We start from the raw sequence: 18131 nt of genomic DNA, 5'->3' as shown, positions 1-18131 counted from the left end.
TGCTGAAATAATATTTATGTAAACAAAAGAATAAACAGACATAACCATGACATCTATATCTATATCTATATATATATATATATATATATATATATATATATATAATTTGAACTGGTAATGGAAATTACGGGAAAACGGCTGAACGGATTTTAATAAATGGCACCTCATTTTGAAGCTTGGAACTCAAAGTTTTTCGGAAAAATAGTAGTTTTCAGTGAAATGTCAATTTTCCTACATAATTTTTCTATTTTCCAAAATCCATCTGTCGTCAGTTTTGAGAACTAGCTAATTGCATTCAGGAGAAGCGAAGCGAGCATCAAGTCGGCCGTGTTGCATTTCAGAATAAAACAAAACACACACTACAGTAAACAATATTACACGAAGGCCATGATCTGCAAGAATGCTGACATATTTAGAGCTCAAATTAAATTGGTTATTAAAAACTTAACTTACTAAAAATAATTTACAGTTCGATTCTGTGGTGTGTAATTTTCTGAGTACAGCTGTGTATTGGATATTAAAAACTACAAAACTTGAGGTGGTTTGATGACATTATTAATATTAGAAATGAAATATTATTGTAGTTAATGCCATGACGTGACTATTTTTCATTAATTATACATAGGCCTATTAATGCTATATTGATGATATGAAAGTGAAACGTTTTGGGGTTATATAAGTAGATGTAGAGAATAACTTAAATTAGATTTTGATTTATATATTTTACTGAGTGGCGGCTATATAGTATATATAGTATATGTTGCTGAATGCTATAAAACTTAGGTAAGATAATATTATTAAAAATCAAATATTTTATAGTTATTAATCAAGTGGGCTTGGGTCTTTTTCATATATTTAATGGCGGTGTGGTGTAGATAGGCCCTATTTATATGCGTGGCTCTCTTCAGTGCTGGCTCGAGAGAGAATATCTTTCACTATTACGGAAGCAAATAACTTTCAGAATGTCTGGTATTCTTCATTGAAAATAAATCTTAAAAACGTTTATTTGAACGTCTAATGAACTTAGTTTGCAGCATTTGCTGCACAAGCCACTAGTCTATATATATAATTTGAACTGGTAATGGAAATTACGGGAAAACGGCTGAACGGATTTTAATAAATGGCCCCTCATTTTGAAGCTTGGAACCCAAAGTTTTTCGGAAAAGAAGTAGTTTTCAGTGAAATGTCAATTTTCCTACATAATTTTCCTACTTTCCAAAATCCATCTGTTGTCAGTTTTGAGAACTAATTTTATACAATCACGGCCTACTTGATTGAATTTCAGAATAAAACACACACTACAATAAACAATAGGCTATTACACGAAGGCCATGACCTGCAGGATTGCCGACATATTTAGAGCTCAATTCAATTTGTTATTAAAAACTGATTCTGCAGTGTATAATTTTTTGAGTACAGCTGTGTATTGGATATTCAAATATACGAAACTTGAGGTGGTTTGATGACATTATTACCATTAGAAATTAAATATTATTATAGTTAATATCATGATGCGTCTATTTTTCATTAATTGTACATAATATTGATGCTATAGTGATGATATGAAAGTGGAAAGTTTTGAGGTTATGTAAGTAAATGTAGAGAATATCTCAATTTAGATCTTCATTTCTATAATTTACTGAGTGACTGCTATATATAAGTACAAAACTTAAGATAATAATATTGTTATTAAAAATCAATAATTTTTATACTTATTAACCCAGTGGGGTTGGGTCTTTTTCATATACTTAATGACGGTGTAGTGTAGATATTAATATGTGTCATTGTCTTCAGTATTGGCTCGAGAGAGCGCAAAAATTACAGTTCGTAAGGAAAGATGAAAAGGTATTACTTACTGATAAAATAAGAAGCCTAGAAAATTTTGTAGTCTCCAGATCATTTCAGCAAGATCTCTTAGTAGGATAAAATGATTTTACGCTCTACATTTCAAGTTCTACATGCAGCAGCTATACGAAAATGCTATTGTTCGAAAGCTTAGCAAACCAGACATGTTTTTAACTTTTCCCTACAATCCACAATGACCTGAAGTACTGACACTACTACTGCTATCGTCCTGACATTGATATTTGCGTTTTCGAGTTGAAACTCAAAAACTGAAGTTGGATAGGTTCAAGAAAAAGTATTTGGTCTAAAAAAATCCATTCGGAGGGAGTATGTTTCATTAACATGGAAGTAAATAACTATCAAAAAGAGAAGTATTCTTCATTGAAAATAAATGTGAAAACTTTTTATTTGAACATCTAACGAACTTAATTTGCAGCAGCATTTGATGCACAAGCCACTAGTATATATACAATTTGAAATGGTAATGGGAATTACGGGGTAACGGATTTTAATAAATGACCCCTCATTTTGAAGCTTGGAACCCAACGTTTTTCAGAAAAACAGTAACTTTCAGTGAAGCGTTTGTTTTTCTACATAATTTTCCTATTTTCCGAAATCCATCTTTCGTCAGTTTTGAGAACTAATTGCATTTCAGTTTCAGTATAAACCAAAACACACACTCCAATAAACAATAGGATATTACACGAAGGCCATGACCTGCACGATTGCTGACATATTTAGAGCTCAAATTCAATTGTTTATTAAAAACTTCAATACTTGCTAAAAATAATTTACAGGTCTGATTCTGCGGTGTGTAATTTTCTGAGTACAGCTGTGTATTGGATATTAAAATCTACAAAACTTGAGGTGGTTTTATAATATTTACCATTAGAAATGAAATACGTATTATTATAGTTAATGCCATGATGCGACTATTTTTCATTAATTATACACATTAATGCTATATGGATGATATGAAAGTGAAACGTTTTGGGGTTATATAAGTAGATATAGAGACTGTGTTAAATTAGTTCTTCTTTCTATAATTTACTGAGTGGCGGCTATATATATACGTAAGGTAATAATATTTTTATTAAAAATTAAATAATTTTATAGGTATTAATCAAGTGGGTTAGGTCTTGTTCATATATTTAATGGCGGTGTGGTGTAGATATTTAGATACGTTATTGGTTCGAGAGAGCGTAAAAATTACAGTTCCTAACGAAAGACCAAAAGATATTACTTACTGATAAAATAAGAAGCCTACAAAATTATGTAGTCTCCCGACCATTTCAGCAAGATCTCTTAGCAGGATAAAATGATTTTACCCTCTACATTTCAAGCTCTACATGCAGCAGCTATACCAAGATGCTATGTCTATTGTTCGAAAGCATAGCAAACCTGCCTCTCTTTAACTTTCATCTACAATCCACAATGACCTGAAATAGCTATTGCTTTACTCCCACATGAAAAACCCACTGATCGTCCTGACATTGTTACTTGCGTTTTCGCGTTGAAACTCAAAAATTGAAGGTGGATAGGTTAAAGAAAAGGTATTTGGCATAAAAAAAACCATTCAGAGGGGTAAGTTTCATTATTACGGAAGCAAATAACTTTCAAAATGTCTGGTATTCTTCATTGAAAACAAATCTGAAAAAGTTTATTTGAATGTCTAATGGACTTAGTTTGCAGCATTTGCTGCACAAGACACTAGTTAATTGTAAATTGAACGTAGTTTAAATACACAATTCTCAAAATTAATACGGGAAGAAACTTCGTTGTTTTCAACTAATAATAATCGAGCCTGTGTATTTTCACTGCACACCGGTTCTTACATCTCTTCAGTAACAAAGAGATAATAATACAGCTATAATTTATGACATATTAAAGAATCACATCTGTGATTGGTTTCTATATTAAATGACTGAAATAGAGTGAACATGCTGACATTTCATATGTTAAGCACCTCCAAAATTTTACTCGTAGAAAGAGAATATGAAAAAATTTCAGACAATGCCGTACGTTTGAAGAAAGAAATCGCACTAAACATTTTTCCAATAACAGGAAAACTAGAAAGCTTAATTTCCGTTTACATCTCGACATTGATCTTTTGCAGCTACCTATACATCCTGTCGGAGATAGGACGACAACAGCGCATCAGTGTTGTCAGATGGAGGGAAATTTTTCGAAAAACGGGAAATTCTTATGCATTGAGGGAAAAGGGAAAACACAGGAATAATCAAATTTTTCGGCGCCCCGTTATTAAAACAGCTAGAGCATTGCCTTTTAAGACTGGTAACACGAGTTCGAATCCCTGTGGATTCTAGTGGAAATTGTGATAGATAAAGACGAGATATCATGGTAGTTTTGGCAGTGTAATTCCATTTCCCCTACCGGCAGTGGACCATTGCTCCATTAATTATGGTGATCATTATACAGTGTGCTTTAGACCATCTCTCATGGTGTACCAATGGGAACGCTACGGCGGAAAAGAGTCTACAATAAAAGAGTCTAAGGAAGATGCTTGAGTAAATGGCATTAAGTCAAATACCCTACAATCAGGGTTTAAGGGGAGAGGATGGTATTTTTTGTTGAAAAATGAGGAAATTAAAAAAAAAATTCTTAAAAATACTCTGTGATATGTGTGGAATGCATATCATAACATTTTGTGGGTATTTGTGCCCTTATCGGATGTTGAGTCGCCATTTTTAAACTTCCTGCATTACGGATTTTTAAATCACACGCCCACTTTTATTGTTGTTTCCGGTAAATTAAATTTTCAAAAATTATTTTTTCTTTAAAATACCCTTTGATATGTGTGGAATGCATTGCATAACATTTTGTAGGTATTTGTGCCCTTATCAGATGTTGAGACGTCATTTTTAAACTTCCCGCACTAAGGATTTTTAAATCACACACCCGCTTTTATCGGTTTCCAGTAACTTCATTTTTTTGCTACATTGCCAGACAAAAATGGATATAATTTCATACTATTAAAGATACATGCATGAAATTTAGAACACACATTCTTTGGACTATTAGGAAACTTTTCTCTGTAACAGAATTTTGTAAATTGATTTCGTTTTAAAAATACGTCCGTTTGTTTACAAGAAAGGAAGTCAGAAAAATTGTTATTAAATTTTAATTGTTTATTTTACAAACGTAGGGACTAATATCAAAATTCTGTTACAGACAGTTTGTAGAACATGCTTTTGCAAATACATTGCAAAAAATTGTTTGAATCTATCTTATAAACGGTTTAGATATATGGTTTTAGTACAATCCTGCATTGGGTATATATATTTTTTTTTTAAATTTGGGCCCCCAAATAATTTTTTTTATATATTTTTATTTGGTTGAGTTGCCACAGCTATGAGCTCTCTACATACAAAAAATTAATATTTTACACCAAATAGGAAAAACGTTTTAAAAATACCATCCTCTCCCCTTAAGCCACAGTTTCATTTGTTGCATTTTTGTTACTCGACTTCTAAAAATGCAACAAACTTTCAATGTAAATGTGCAAAAATGCGACAACCACATTGGACTTCAGAAACGAAGATGGTAATGGAGAAAATGAAATCGGAGATATGTTTGAACTAATCTGAATTTAAATGAAATACTAATGGCATGGGCAATGTTCAAAAAAGTATTGAACAATAGATGTTCAGGAATGGATTTCAAAGAGTTGGTGCAATTCATGTAAGTTAAGTGAACAATCTCTTCTAATTGATTTATATAATTCCATCGCATACTGTAAATTGTGAGCGAGGATTTAGTTGCATGAATCTTGTAAAACTGGAATTAGAAACCGCCTTTCAGTAAAAAGAGTTAACACTCTGCTAACAATAAATCTTGAAGGGCCTACTAGTAAGGAATTTCAACGTTTAGAATTTCAGGAATTTCTTGTTAACGTATTGCCTGCCTTGCTAGAGAATGTGCCATGTCAGCAGAGACTAAAGATGTGGTTCATGCAAGATGCCGCATCAGCACATTTTCTCCGCAATGTGCGTGAACACCTGATGCTGACATTTCAGGATCGCTGGCTTGGTCGGGGAAGCCCCACACCTTGGCCTGCTCGTTCCTCAAACCTAAATCCCCTAAAATTTTGGTTATGAGGAACCAGACCAAATTCAAAGAATGCATGATTCTTTACGCCGAAGTGCATAGGATTGTATTGCCATGAATGGACGTCACATTGAGCACCTTCTATAACTAAGTGTTCAGATCTCAGAAAGTATGTGTTGTAGGACTCATGTTTATTATACATTATTTTCTTGTTTTGATGCATGCTATCGGCTCCTAAAATATTGGATACTTTTTTTTAACACCTTGTATACAATATTGGATACTTTTTTTTAACACCTTGTATACAATTTCAAAGGCATGTTGGGTCCGATAAGTATAATAATAAAATTTGAAATATGCAAATTTTAAAGACAGTTGATAATAACAAACACATGAACGCCACAGAAAATTATTATATACCTACATATTCTAATAATAGTAATACGCATTTAGTCAATGAACAATTCCCCAGTTTAAATAACCCGCTTTACAAAATTGTAAAGAAGTAAATTCTTGGTAATCCACTGGGTTTGCCAGGTGCATAGTTTCTTTAAATGCTAACGTTTTTCTGTAAAACTCAGTCGTGTTGCTAAAACATTGCGGTTAGGTCAGTTTCCCCTCAACCAAATTTGTAAGTATTAAAAACCACGATTCTAAATTCAACATTCACTTTTTAACTTTCAATTTCAAACTTTTTACACTTCCCCATTATATTTTACAGGACTTTGGTTTCATACACCGCTCAAACAGCACCACGAGCGAGCTATATACCATAGCATGTTCTACATTTTGTGATTTATGACCACCTGCAATTGAAGATTGTCAAATTATTTTATGTCGTCGTACATTTAACCATCAGCACATTGTTTGTTCTTTCTATATTTTGTATGGTTTTAAATTTTATGTTACACGTATGTTCTTAATTGCATATGCTTACACCGCCTATTATATTAACTTTTTCACACATTTTTAACGATTATATTTAAACCAGAAATTATAAGTGTTCATTATGTGCCATTGCTTCAATGAGACCTGACGATGCCATATTCATGGCGAAAACGTTCGTCGGTCATTATGTACCATTTCATGTAATAATATAATGGTTTAATGTTTGATTATTGATAAATAATTCTGACGGTAATAAATCCATACATATTTCAAATTTTACTTTGTATACAGGTAAATAATTGCTTACTGTGAATGGAAAATATACGAATTAGATGTTCAGGTTAATCTCTAGAAAATGATTCAACTTTTGTGCATGTAACTGAAGGCCAATTTGAATAACAAAACAACTATTAATTAATGTTTTATAGATAAATATGGTCCCAGAGAGCCATGTACTAAGCAGTACCTGTACTGTAAACAGAAGTAATATTTGCACTTCACTGCAAGGTGTTATTAATGTTGTAAAAATTAGTGATAGCCTATGTAAATATGTGCGTTGAGCAGACAATACGGTACAGGTTCTGAGTAGATTGTGAAACAGAATACAAGCCTGTGTTCACTGTACAAGATTCAGAGAAATCTTATTACTCAATTCAGCATACAAAGTAATAAAAATATAATTGAATCGGTCATTGCAGAAAGGGGATAAGTCACGAAAAACGCGAAAATGAGTTAAGAGTGCCATTGCTTTCTCCAGACCTAGACACACATTTCCATACAGAAATGGGACAAATTTGCTCATTCTCAACGCAAAGCAGAGTACCATAAGCAGCGCAGTCATTGCAGAAAGGGGACAAGTCAGCGACTTACCTTCTTTCTGCACTGACTGACGACGTGAAGTAACAGAGTGCCATGGATCTAATAAGTTACGCGCCCATCAGCTGATAAGGAAAATGACAGATAAGCTAGAAGTAGTAAGTGACCCAGGGGAAGGAAACTGTGTTATTAGTGGTAAACGTAAACGCAATGAAATTAACTACCGCAGAAATGTAAATAAGAAAAATAAACTGAAGGCATTGGAACGTCAATTCCGTTGGGAAGTCTGTAGCAGCCCGTACGACAGGAGAAAAATGTGGGTAAGAAACTAATCATTGTTTGTTTAGACGCAACTTTGGGTCATCAATTTTCAACATTCACAATTTGAAAAACCATACGGCGCACTTCTATTCCTATCATGAAGGTATAGGCCACAAATCTTCAAATGAAGTGTGTTCCTTCTAAACTACATTGAAAATAATGTCCCTTCTTCAGTCAAGGAATTGTATCTTTTCTCTGATAACTGTGGAGGGAAAAATAAAAATCATATTACCTTAATTCGATTGTTGCTTGCACTGACCCAAATGGGGGAGATTTAACAAAATCATTCATTATTTTCCACAACGAGGCCATTAATTTCTTCCCTGTGACCGCAACTTTGGTGTAGTGAAGCGCTAAGGAAGACAGACAGGGTATATGTGCCAGACCAGTACAATACCTCGATCCACCAAGCAAACACAACAGATTTTCTACAGAATAAGTTACTACTGATGATATTTTGAATTTTAAATACTATTTGTCAGAGTATTACAAGAAAACCACCTGCTTATTAGACACACTGAGGAAGAAAGGGAAAGATAATAATATGTTTTCTTCAGCAGAATTCAGTGAATTTGTTTACTTTAAAGATGATCCAGTTTGTTCATTGGTAGTGAAATGAGGAAACACAGATTCTGTATGAAAAAACCAGGTTCTGGACGCATAGTAATGCCTATACAAAAGCAACCAATGGGAAAATTCCCATTAATACGAAGACGTATCGAAAGTTAGGCAATACATTCCATTGGAACACACTTTCTTTTACGAAGAGATCCTGAACTGGCCACCTTGTGACAAGGAATTTAAAAATGACGTGGTTTCCAACGTCCAACAATACACTCTATTACAATTGAAACAAATAATTTTGTGTAGTACTTTAGTGTATTTTTATTGTGCTCTCCTATATGCAGTTTTTAAGTATTAGTTTAAAAATAGAGTTTTGATTTAAAACTATGATATAAAATCACATATTGGTACATTTCTGTAGTAGGAATAATGATTAAAATGCAAAAATAATTATGAAATGGTGACAGTAATGTAGTAATTACACACAGAAACATCGTTATCATTGTAATTATTAACATTTAGTTTGTTTTCAAATACTACATTAGCCCAAAATTGTAAATTATATATTTTTTTCTTTTATATTTAACAATTCCTTGCAGAAAAGGGATAAGTCATGGTTCGATTAAACAATTTTAAACAAAAGTGTTTGAGACGTCAGATGTCTAACATGAAGTATTATACTTCACTATTCATAAACAAAGTAAGAAAAAATATTTATAATGATTACTCCAGTATTGGAAGAAGAAAACAGTTTTTATTGATTATCTCAAAAGTAAGATTTTATGACTTATCCCCTTTCTGCAATGACCGATTCAATTATTATCAAGACTTATAGTATTAACAGAAGATATCAAGTGATACACAGCTAAATCTGAAGAAAGAGATTCAGTATTTTGATAATACGTTTATTTTAAAGAAATTCTTCGAAAATAAATACTGCGTGTTCATTTCAAAATATATCATGGCTCTCTGTATGCCGTCATGTGGCTAGCCGATGAACCTAGAGAATTCAATCTTCCTACACTTCCGCAGAGGCGCAGAGAAGTTGCCTAGCAAGTACGGCGTTCATTCTGAAGTGTACTTACCGATACGTACGGTAACGCCGCTAGTGGCAGGAATGTGAACTGTTTGGAAACACTTACTGAGGTGAGGTTTTTCCTTAGTTTCAGGATATGGGGAGAGAGTTAAGACGATTACTTACGTATTTGTTAACATTAACTTCGACGGTCAACATGGACACGGAGCATTTGATTTGTGTTGTGGGATGTTGTCGTATGCAACCGATGATAACAAATATCCTGCGTACGACTTGCTGCGCAAAACACAGTTCGAAAGAGGTTATGGTAGCACACAGACTTTACTACAGACCGCCATCTGTTGCTACGACGTTCAAGTTATACCGTACACGTTCTCAAGTTCAGATTCAAAGTCTTGATTAATAGGCAACTTCTCTGATATGAAAGCTGAAACTCGCTTCAAATCGCTGACTCAACAACAGTGACGTCATGACACACTCTGAAATGAACACCCAGTATAAGGCCGTGTCCCAAAGCTCAAGTCTACACTACACACTAGTGGCTATCAACTAGCTGACTTGGAAGCTACACACTAGAGAGCTTTGGGCATGTATGCTTGAAACATGGTCTCCACAGACTATTTACCAAAAACTTTGACATAACGATCCAGCATTGAATTTAAAAAGTCAGTGTCCTAATGTAGTTCCATTACGAGTTATGTAATGTAACAAAAGGTCAAGAAGGATGAAGTTACAGGAAAATGGAGAAAGTTCTACAACGCAGAACTGCACGCATTGTATTCTTCACCTGACGTAATTATGAACATTAAATCCAGACGTTTGAGATGGGCAGGGCATGTAGCACATATGGGCGAATCCAGAAATGCATATAGAGTGTTAGTTAGGAGGCCATAGGGAAAAAGACCTTTGGGGAGGCCGAGACGTAGATGAGAAGATAATATTAAAATGGATTTGGGGGAGGTGGGATATATGGTAGAGACTGGATTAATCTTGCTCAGGATAGGGACCAATGGCGGGCTTATGTGAGGGCGGCAATGAACCTCCGGGTTCCTTAAAAGCCAGTAAGTAAGTAACTGTCCTAATGTAGTTCCATTACGAGTTACGTAATGTAACAAAAGGTCAAGAGAGATGAAGTTACAGGAGAATGGAGAAAGTTACACAACACAGAACTGCACGCATTGTATTCTTCACCTGACATAATTGGGAACATTAAATCCAGACGTTTGAGATGGGCAGGGCATGTAGCACGTATGGGCGAATCCAGAAATGCATATAGAGTGTTAGTTGGGAGGCCGGAGGGAAAAAGACCTTTGGGGAGGCCGAGACGTAGATGGGAGGATAATATTGAAATGTATTTGAGGGAGGTAGGATATGATGGAAGAGACTGGATTAATCTTGCTCAGGATAGGGACCGATGACGGGCTTATGTGAGGGCGGCAATGAACCTCCGGGTTCCTTAAAAACCATAAGTAAGTAACTGAATGGGAATCGGTCCCATATACTGACCGAAGTTTAATGAGAAAATTGATTCATCAATGAGGACTTAAACAAGCGTGCGTTTGGTAACAATAGTCGAAGGCATGATGCCTCAAACCATTATTGTATTATTGTTCATCAACTACATCATCAGACATTGGCGACTAACAATTCATGGAAACATCCCGCTCTTCCGAAATTGTACTCTAGATATATTATTATATGCAGACGATCAGGTTCTTTTTGCTACAAATGAAGACGAGCTGCAATACTCAATATATCACCTGAATATAATAGCACAAAATTTCAATATGAAAATTTCCCGAAACATAACAACAATTATGGCGTTCCAAGGTAAACAGCCAGTTAGGACTAAAATTTGCATTGGAACCCATACGTTAGAACAGGTGAACTCATTTAAATATTTAGGTTATAATTTGACATATTTACCTATTGCTGATATATCTGAAAATATCCAACATTTTAATGGAGCCTTAAGAACCATCAATCAGATTTTCACAACCTCGAAAACCCAATAACATACCAGGTTAAAAGCTTATAAAGTTCTAGCAAGACCTGTCCTCATGTATGGTAGTGAGGCCTGGACTGTCCGAAACTCAGATGTTCAACGCCTAACAACTGCGGAAATGAAATTTCTAAGGAGGACTGCCGGCTACAGCTTGCTTCACCACAAAAGGAATGAACTAATTGGTATGAATAGGGACCGGATTTTTATGTAGTATCAAGGTGTAAAATATGTACATATTTATGTGAGAAAAATAAGCTGAATATGTACCAAAACATGTAAAATCATGAAAATATTTAATATCAATATCTGTGCTGGTTTGTATTGTTAAGCCTAGATATTTGTAGTCTGGTACAATTTTTAATTTCCTGTTCTTTATTACTATTTCTACTGTTTCTGGTGCTCTTACACCGTTTCAGAGTATCATCATTTCTGTCTTGTCCACATTTATATCAAATTTGTTTTTATTACATTATTTTACCATGATGTTTATTGTAAGGTCTTTAGACCCTACTACTATGTCGTCCGCTTATGCGTATGAGATTATTTCCTCCTTGATTTTTACAATGCAGAGAAGTTGTATGAGAAAGGTTGCCTTTTGTTCACTCATATTTACAGTGGGCGGTAAGGGGTGAGTGCCTCTTTTACTTCCTGAAACTAAGATGTTAAGTTTCGTCCCGAAATATATCCTTTCTCGGGTAGGTAAAAAGGCTTTTTAAATCTGTGTATTTCAAATTGTAAACTTCCCCAGCAGAAGTTTTCTTTTTTCCTTTTAAAGAAGTAAAAATGAATAAAACCCCTAAATATGTAGATTTATGTAATACCAAGCCATAATATGTAATGTGGGGTAAATATGTAAAAATATGTAGTATCAAATTTTAATATATTAATGGTAATTACAAGATTCGCAAAGATTTGCTATTTATATACGGTTAGGTTCAAAGGAGTGTAATATGTAATTACATAAAAATCCGGTCCCTACTTATGAACATCTCAACCACTATAGATAAAAATGGCTTAACCATGTTAATAGGATGGACCGTTCCAGACTCCCAAGACAAATTCTACGTTATATACCACATGGAAGACGATCTTTGGGACGCTCCCTGAAAAGGTGCACGGAGACCGTAACAGGCCACTAGGCTTAATACCTGCAAGGACGACGACGAGTATTATTATTACTATTACTAACTTGTCATATTTCTGAGGTTTCCACCTGAGGCTCCTGAGGGCCATCTGGTTCGCCCATGGGTAAATAGCCAATGTATTGGAATAAGAGCCACTTTCAAGCACCGAGAACTGTCAACAACACTTGAACTTTTGAAATCGACTGCTTTCCATCACAAGCAAAAGCTGCAGTTTACGAATAACCGGTCTCAACAAAATCCATAGCAATTGACGAACGTACAGTAGTGGCAAAAAAAAAAAAAAAAACCGGACCGACCCTTGTAGCTGATTTCAGAGCCTTTTTCACTGTGGCAACACTTTTGACTGGTAACTAAGACTTTCGTGGTTCAAATCCTGCCTAGGAAGGAAACTTTTTTTGTTCCTTATTCAAGTTTAGTCCCAATACTTTTCGATTGCAGCGATATTTTACTACATAATTAACTTATTATTCCCAGAACATGAATTTTACCAGCTTATTTTCTAATGCCTTTCGAAATGGGCTACGTCAGCAGTCGAAACTACAACAATTTCAATAGATTACTCGCTATCTTGTGAATGCGGGCGTGGCATGCGCAGTGGCTCATTTCGGGGACTTTGATTATTCCGTCGGTCCGGTTTTTTTTGCAACTTCTGTACAAGCCGGACGAATATATGTTCAACTTCTGCAAAGTCATTTACTTGATCGTTTTTATAAGAAGATTGTCACTTGCAATGGAAAGTGATTTTTTTTTTTTCGCGAAATCCAGATAGAAGGAAGTAGTGGGAATCCAGCAACCGATAAGCGCAAACCACGAATTGACTAATCTGCTTCGAGCACAGGGCTGTGTTGTGAGTTTCGTTGAATTTTCAATGTATGCTTTACTTCGAAATTATTTCCATTGGTCGGGCTCTCCATGCCGAACTGTGTTCTGAACAACTGGAGCGTGGTCACTATCCATGTCCAGTCGACCAAAAAGCAATTCATAAGTAGCAAGACAAAACTACAGTCATCACTCAAGTTCTGCACAAGCCGTATTTCGAGCTAGAAGGAATTTGTATTTTGCTACGTTCAGCTGATAGCTCAGACATTTTACCTTCTCATTACGGTTATTTCGGTTCGTGGCTCATTTTCATCAGAAATTATGATGAATGTTTTATCTTCAAATCCAAAGAATGAATCGAAGTAAAGTTAAACTGCGAATAGATTTTATTTCCAAGAATGATATAATTTTTTATTAATTAGTTCTCTGTTAAATGTATCTTAAGTTTGTCTAAAAATATCTATGTATGTAATTTGAATTGGTAATGGAAATTATGGGAAAACGGCTGAACGGATTTTAATGAATGACCCGTGATTTTGAAGCTTGGCATCCAAGGACTTTCAGAAAAATAGTAACTTTTAGTGAAGCGTTAGTTTTCCTACATAATTTTCCTATTTTCCAAAATCCATCTTTCGTCAGTTTTGAGAACTAATTGCATTTCAGAATAAAACAAAACACACACTACAATAAACAACAGGCTTTTACACGAAGGCCATGACCTGCAGGATTGCTGTCATATTTAGAATTCAAATTCAATTGGTTATTAAAAACTTCAAGACTTACTAAAAATAATTTACAGGTCTGATTCTGCGGTGTGTAATTTTTTGAGTACAGCTGTGTTTTGGATATTAAAAAGTACAAAACGTGAGGTGGTTTGGTGACATTATTACCATTAGAAATGAAATAATTATTATGGTTAATGCCATAATGTGACTATTTTTCATTAATTATACATATTAACGCTATATTGATGATATAAAAGTGAAACGTTTTAGGATTATATAAGTAGATATAGCAAATATCTTAAATTAGATCTTGATTTATACCTAGGTATAATTTTTGAGTGGCGGCTATTATATATATATATATATATATATATAAGATAATAATATTGTTATTAAAAATCAAATATTTTTATAGTTATTAATCAAGTGGGGTTGGCGTATGTATTTATATGCGTCATTCTCTTCAGTATTGGCTCGAGAGAGCGCAAAAATTACAGTTCCTAAGGAAAGACCAAAAGGTATAACTTACTGATAAAATAAGAGGCCTACAAAATTTTGTACTTTCCCGATCATTTCAGCAAGATCTCTTAGCAGGATAAAATTATTTTACCCTCTACATTTCAAGCTATACATGCAGTAGCTATACCAAGATGCTATGTCTGTTGTTCGAAAGCATAGCAAACCTGACTTTTTTTTTCACTTTCACCTACAATCCATAATGACTTCAAATAGCTATTCTTTTACTCCCACATGAAAAACCCACTGATCGTCCTGACATTGTTACTTGCGTTTTCGCAGCTCAAAAACTGAAGGTGGATAGGTTCAAGAAAAAGTATTTGGCATAAAAAAACATTCAGAGGGACTATGTTTCATTATTATGAAAGCAAATAACTTTCAAAATGTCTGGTATTCTTCATTGAAAATAAATCTGAAAAATGTTTATTTGAAAAACTAATGAACTTAGTTTGCAGCATTTGCTTCACAAGTCACTAGATTAATATATTTAGTACAGTAGAGCCTCGATTTATCATGAATCGAAGGTAATCTGGAGAACAACACAATAGTACATTACGATACAAGATTGTCAAGTGCTTTTTACAAAATCGAGGAAATTTTTTAAGAACGAGCAGAGCGAGTTTTTCAATTTCCGAGATTTTATAATGCACTTCACAAACGTGTACTGTACAATATATTTTGCATGACCAAATTTCTAAAATTGCAAATACAATATATTTTGCATTAAAAATTTAGAGCAATATTATTCCAAAGCCTTCCCAAAACTACACTGTAAAGGTAACTAAGTAACAATAAGTGCACTGTAATGGGTCTATTTCAGTATAGTTTTATGTTATGAAGAATGGTTTCCCTAGCAACAGTTCCTGTGTGGGAATTCTAACTTTCAAGACCTTACAACTTTAGCTGTAAATACAGCAAAAAAACACGATCGTGCAAAAAACAATATTTCAGTTTTATGTTTTCGGAAATGAATTTTTTGTGTACTGTGCGTTTACTAACAAAAAACCTACAAAATCCTTAATACTTACATACTTAACCACGGTTCAGTAAGCACTAAAATAAATTAAAACTAAAAATGTATGAAATGTGACGCATCAGTGAGCAAATATGCCTACTGAATCGTGCATTTCAATCCATGTTATTCCGAGTTTATTTCTGCTAGAATCCCATTTTAATGAGAGTTGAGACATTGGATGGCCTCTTTCTGATTGTATGGAATAAGTTTTCATTACCTCCATTATTTTATTCTTAAGCAAATCTAATCACACATTATAGATAATACTAATAACTAGGTGAATGAAATAATGAATCCTTACTTTTCCTTTTAACAAAATTATGTTTGTTTTGCATAAAAACCGTGAAATCTTTACCTTTTCACTTCACGAATTAAAATATGTAATGATTTCATACCATTGAATTACTATAAAATAAAAAAAAAAATACTTCTGAGAAATAAAACCATTAAAACCATTGATATTATACATAGACATTAAATAAATTTGATACATAACTATATATATAAAAATAAAATAATGTATAATAAGTTATATATACGTAGGTTCACTAATTTTGTTATTTGAAAAAGTAGAAGACGAATTAAATAAATTTAACAAAGCGAATTAGTTCAAGAAGTTCTTTAAATTGTACAAAAATTAATGTTTTATTATTGTTGATCTACTTTCATTTGTTGATATGTTAAATGTGGTATAAAAATGCAAATTTTGATGGCCTTCGAAATTCTACATATGCCCAGCTTAGATATGTTTGCAAGACAAATACATTATTTTATTGTCGAAAAATGAAGTAGTTATTATGAATTGTATAAATTTGCAGCTCGTAGAGCCTTCCTGTAAATTTTAATTAGCAAAAATTTCACTAACAATTCAGTATTAAAAATTTTGATACACATATAAAGCTCAGGCCTATATGCAGGGATTATTTTTTAAGATTTATGAGAATTCTTATTACATATATTCATTATTTTATTTTTTCTCTTGCTGTTATATGCATTCGGTTTAAAATAAATTAATGTAGGCTATAATATACGTAGGTTCCTTGGAAATCACTAATTTTGTTATTTGAAGAAGTGGAAGACGAATTAAATAAATTTAACAAAGGGAATTAGTTCAAGAAGTTCTTTAAATTGTACAAAAATTAATGCTTTATTATATTGTTGACCTACTTTCATTTGTTCATATGTTAAATGTGCTATAAAAATGCAAATTTTGATGGCCTTCGTAATTCTACATATTCCCAGCTTAGAAATGTTTCCAAGACAAATACATTAAATTTATTGTCGAAAAATGTAGTAGTTAATATGTAGAGCCTTCCTGTAAATTCCATTAGCAAAATTTCACAAATAATTCAATATTAAAAATTTTGATACACATATAAGGCTTATATGCAGGGATGATTTTTTAAGATTCAAGCGAATTCCTATTACGTATATTGATTATTGTATAGTATAATTTATTATAATATTATAGGCCGCATAATTTTTATTTTTTACAGCCACTTTATCACTGAGGATTAAGGAAAGCCTGTTACCTTGTATTTACTGAAAGCAAAGCCATTATAAGTTCTTGCTGGATTTTTCATTAATGTTCCCATTGTCTCAACTCTCCTATTAGATATTGGACTCATAATTACTGTCAACAAATTAATACGTAGCTGTCGAACTTTTCTTTTCTAAACCTGAACATGTAGGCGCTGAAGAAAGGTCCGGGGTCATGTCGATAATGCAGATTTCCGATTAATCGAGGATCTACTGCATTTTAAAAATGTTATGTAGAGCAGATTGCCTACTTACTTCTCTGGGGACTTGGAAGTGATCACTTTATTGTTGTCTGTTGGAACGGTGTAGAAATATCACCATTTCTGTAATTAATAAAGTAAAATCCTCACAAGAAATGTCATTTGTCACTTTAAAACTTTGTGCACTAACACAGCTCCCGACTCTCCCGATCGTGGCACTTAGTCACTACACTTTTCATGCTATTGCGGATCATTGTTGCGTGCATTTCCGTTCTTGCGACAGAGTCCTCGCGCGGAAGTCGAAGACTCGAGAGCACTCGGGCGCGTGTTCGCCTCGCGGAGATCGGCGGCGAAGTGCAAGCGTTGTGTTCGTGTGGCCGTCGCGTCGTGGGATCGAGCAGCGTGCGCCGTCTGTAGCGCGCTCGATAGAAGCCCAGACCTGCCCCAACCAAAGTTTTCAGTCGTGTTCCACACCTCTTCACTTACTTTTTCCACTTCGTATACTAACCCCCAGCATTTAGTAATGTTCCTTACATTTTGGTAAGATCTAACGTAATATAGGCGCGCGGTAGCGTCCCAATTAAGGCGCAACACTGTAAAGACGGAAGATCAAAGGTTCGATTCCCGAA

The 18131-nt window shown here is 34.0% G+C and overlaps 1 protein-coding gene across 3 annotated transcripts in view; it reads right to left on the bottom strand.

Moving 5' to 3' along the window:
* LOC138702919 (neuropeptide Y receptor type 1-like) overlaps positions 1-17882 on the bottom strand; it is a 709682-nt gene extending 691800 nt beyond the window's left edge. For 2 of the 3 annotated variants that reach the window (XM_069830324.1, XM_069830323.1), the window contains exon 1: positions 17558-17882. The gene's annotated coding sequence lies outside the window, so the exon portion shown is untranslated. The remainder of the gene's footprint in view (positions 1-17557) is intronic. The other variant, XM_069830322.1, reaches the window with a different exon arrangement.
* Positions 17883-18131: the final 249 nt, after the last annotated feature.

This window comes from Periplaneta americana, chromosome 7 (genome assembly GCF_040183065.1).
Source record: "Periplaneta americana isolate PAMFEO1 chromosome 7, P.americana_PAMFEO1_priV1, whole genome shotgun sequence".
Lineage (NCBI taxonomy): Eukaryota > Metazoa > Arthropoda > Insecta > Blattodea > Blattidae > Periplaneta > Periplaneta americana.
This window is presented reverse-complemented; position numbering and strand designations above follow the sequence as displayed.